The sequence below is a fragment of the Myotis lucifugus genome, unplaced genomic scaffold, assembly GCF_000147115.1.
Source record: "Myotis lucifugus unplaced genomic scaffold, Myoluc2.0 scaffold_40, whole genome shotgun sequence".
Taxonomy (NCBI): Eukaryota; Metazoa; Chordata; class Mammalia; order Chiroptera; family Vespertilionidae; genus Myotis; species Myotis lucifugus.
In genome coordinates this window covers 5,218,913-5,223,218 of record NW_005871088.1, presented here as the reverse complement: position 1 = coordinate 5,223,218, position 4,306 = coordinate 5,218,913, and the positions used below count along the sequence as shown (strand labels likewise).

Here is a 4,306-nt window from a genome sequence, read left to right as displayed (position 1 = left end):
CTAAGAGTAGATTCTGCAGCATCAAAGAAAAATTCTCCAAAAATTGGCATGTTTTCAATTAATTTAAATTAATTGAGGCTTTCAGCAGTGAAGGGTAAAAACAAGATCTAAGGAAGAGAACCATCATCACAACCACTTAAGAAAGGTGACTATGCCATTTGGCTCATGATGCTATATGGTCCAAAAGCTTTTGGTGGCGTGATATGGACAAGAAAATATAAGTACACAAAACACATAACACCATTAAAACTCAAAAACATTTTTTTTCATTTGAAAAAGGATTTGGAATACATAAAACAAGGCAACATTTATTCTTTTTTCTCATCTTCTGGTGTGGGATCTGTTGGTGGCTCCTCCACTGTGGTGCTGTTGCTCTCTGAGCCAGTGTTACTATTAGTGGTCCCTTCCTTCGCCATACTGTCCACCACTTCCTGTCCACTCTCCTTGTCCTCAGGAATAGATGTGCCTTCTTCACCATTCTGCTGACTTTCTGTTGTTTCTTCAAGGTGTGTCTCCTTTGTCTCCATTGGAATGTTCTCGTCTTCTTTCTTTTCTTTGGTCTTATTAGCTGCTTGTTCTTCCGTAGGAACAATGCTGCTCTGATTGCGTTCAGTTTGCTCTGCTGTCTCCTTCTCCCTTTCCTCCTGCCTTTTGCGAGCCTGTTCCTCTGCCTGTGCAATTTCAGCTGCAAGTTTTCCATATCCACTTCTATTTTTAAACCACACAACCTTTTAAGTTCATTGTTAAATGAACCTGTGCTTTCCAGGAATTTATTCTTTTCCTGGTGTCGCTCCTCTATTTGAAGAAGTTCAGCTTCTAGTTTTCGTTGATGAACCATTAAGGATTGGGCCGGTTGTTTGAGGACCTGCATTCTAGCTGTTGTGACAACCGACCGAATGTCTGGCACCACATTTTCACTAAGGATTTCACTGATGAGGCGGTGGTTTCTCTGGGAACAGGTGGTGGCTTATATGCTTCATTGATAAGCCATCATCATAATCAGCCGGATCTTCAGCAGGCTGGATGCTCATGTAAGGTTCTCCTTTCTCCATGCGAGACTGCCTCTGTCGACTTTCTTCCTCTAAAGTGGCTTCGGCACGACTTTTTGCATTTATGTTAGCAAGGTATGTGGGGGAATTGTGGTAGGCCTTCATAGAGTCATTGTACTCTATCTTTTCTGCTTCGTATTCGTTTAAATATTCTTGTTTTTCTTCATCAGTGAGATCTTGCTACATGACACCAATAATCTTGCCAATCTCCCACAACTTTAAGTCTGGGTTGGAAGCCTTTACTTGGTCTCAGACCTTTCTGCTGTACCTCATGTAGGGTATCAGCGGCTTATCTGGAGGCTTTGGGGGTTTTGGAATCGTAATACCAGGGGATGCCTTGACCTGACTGTTGGTGCCCGGGTTCCCTCCCAGCCTGTAGTTGTTGTAGGTGAGATGACTGTATGGATTGTATCCCACAAACTCTGGTGTTCTGGGCACTCGTGTTTCAGGAGCTGGGGTGGGAGGTGGGGCATAAAATGGTCTTTTAGACATTTTGGAAGATTAAGTTCTCAATTCCTTAAGAATGAATCTGAGACACCGTGGGCATAAAAGGTACCCACAGCTCCAGCCTTGCTTCCCTTTGTTAAGGTACCTTTTTGTACATCAGAGTCTACTGGGAGTAAATTAGTGATACACACACATGCACACACAAATACTTCGGTCACAGTAATAAGGTTATATTGGAATTTATATCTGAATTAATTTGGGGGGTTTTAATCCTTCTTGGATTCAGAGTGTTCATGTCTATGCTCACTTTATATTATAGGCTGAAGTTTAATAGTGATCAACCTGTGAACATCAAGGGGGATTAAATAAATTAAAGAGCCCCATAAACATCTTGTTTCTTTGAACACAGTTCAATAAAATGAATAAAACTTAGTATTGATGCCTTTTATTTGTGAGGCTTGGACTGCTTAGTATAATGAGCCATCATTTGGGAAATTTGTATCTTCATTTGCAAGAAACCTTAAAATACGGAGGGGCATTAAAATGACCCACTTGATTAATTACACTTGGATGGAGTTCAGGTTTGTTCATGGCAATGAATCTGGGAAACAGTACCCAGTTGCAGAGTTCAAACATCCTTCAGCAGTCATGTGGCTTGTGTTGACAGGGTGAAATGAAGGCTTTTACCTCTGACAGGGAAACTGAAACAGATCAGGTGCAGAATTCAGGTGACTATTCACTTGGGCTTGTATCTCTCCAAAGAGGCAGGCACTGATGGAGGTTAGTTAGATCTGGCAAAATGAAGGTTGGCACAGTGTTTAGTTTCCTGCCTAGCTCTGCCAGTGCCAATCATTCTAGAATAGCAACTCCCCTGATACCTCACTTAGTGTAGACAGAACCACGGAGTTTCCATCCATTTGATAACTGAGGAAAGATCCATCTCCAGACTCCTAAAGTGATGGTCCAGTGATGCAGTGATCCTGGGTTAAGAAAATGTCTCTGGGTAAGCATCAGCCATAAGGATGTATTGTTGTCCTTCCAGAAATGAACATGAAGATGAAGTAGAGCAGCTGGCAACTTCATGGTGTTGGCAAGCTAAAGGTGCAACCTAGGGCCTTAAGTAAGGTGGAGGATAAATCAAACACCAGGGAGTGTTGTGTGGTTCTTCCCCCTTCCAGGTAACTTTTAGCAAAATTAAGTAATCAACTGCTAATTCAATTTTTCTCACATATGCACACATCAGTAAGAAAGGATGGAGCACAATAGATATGCCATGAGTTACTTAAATTTCCTAAAAAAAATAGTGCATTGAAAGAAAAAATGGTCATTGTTGAGACAGTGTGATTGTATGAAATAACTTTTTTAAAAATTAAAACTCTTATGGATTGATTATTTTGAAATGAAAAGGTTTATGTTAGGCAGGATGGACATGAAAATATGAAAAGGGGAAAGAATTGCTTATGTCCATATGTCCATGTGTGTGTGTTTTCTGGAAACAGCTATGCTGGTTTGGATATTGCCCCATCCATATATTATACTTCCTAGGGCTGATGCAATCTGTGTTGTGTTTTTGTTTTCGTTTTTTCAGGAGAAGTAGAAAATGGTTTGCATCACTGCATCTGGATACAGTACTGGTGGCACTCTGCAGGAGGCCTGCTTCCCACTGACTTCTTTAGAGAAAAGAACAGTAACATTTCAGCTTCATAGTGAGTTGTTATCAAATATTTTGAACTGTAATCTTGTAATTACTATTAATGGTGTATTTAAAAAATATTTAATGAAAGTGATAATGCCAAGAACAAGCATTATAATGGCTCCAAGCATCCTGCCCCCCACATACCTGGAAAAATGCCCTACTGTTGTAGAAAGTGAAGATGAGCACTGCTTGCCAGTTCTAAACAATAGGCTTGAGTCTGAAGATGGCTGCCAATGGGAAGGCAGACTGCAAGATAGTGTGTGAGTGAGAGAATGAAAGGAGAGTGTGTAGTCGCACAGGGAGTGTATATTTGTGGGTGAGGGACAGCTATACTCCAAGGGACTGTTGTTTGTTACTGCTTGCTTTTCTAGGTTTGAAAAACGACTGCAATCAACCTAAGGAAATGCCACTAATTTGGCATCATAAGAGTATAAAGACTTTTGCTCACAGTGCTATGGATTTTATTAGGTTGCTGGAAAAAGAACAGCAGAGCATTCCTTATTATATATCTTCAGGTCAGAATTTTATTGCTTTTGGCCAAAGGCCACTGCAAGACTTATAGAGCAAAGGGTAGATGCAAAAAGAAATTATAAATATCAAAACAGAACTAAGTTACAGTGAATCTCTGAGTATAAGAACTGGCAACATTTTAGCATCTATATATGTAAAAGCCTAAGTGACTGAATGACCAAACGATGGTTTGACCAGTCGCTATGATGTGCACTGACCACCAGGTGGCAGGCGCTCAATGTAGGCGTTTCCTCCTGGTGGTCAGTGCACTCCCATAGTGGGAGCATCACTTAGCTGCCTGACAGGTGCCAGATGCCGGGCTCATGGCTGGTGAGTGCATCTGCAGCAGCAGAAGCCTCTCCTGCCTACGTGGCAGTGTTATCAAGTGGCGGTGGTGGCAGCAGGTGCAGTGGGGCCAGGATAAACAGGACCATTGGCATGGTGCCTGGCCCAGGACTGCCAGTCAGACTGCAATCTGGCTTGCAGGGATTGGGCTGAAACCAGCAATCCAACATCCCCCAAGGGGTCCCGGATTGAGAGAGGGTGCAGGCCAGGCTGAGGGACCCCACCAATGCACAAATCCATGCACTGGGCCTCTAGTTGT

The 4,306-nt window shown here is 42.2% G+C and overlaps 1 pseudogene; it reads right to left on the bottom strand.

The window, feature by feature from the left end:
• Positions 1-285: 285 nt before the first annotated feature.
• On the bottom strand, positions 286-1,589 carry LOC102441915 (annotated as a pseudogene).
• Positions 1,590-4,306: the final 2,717 nt, after the last annotated feature.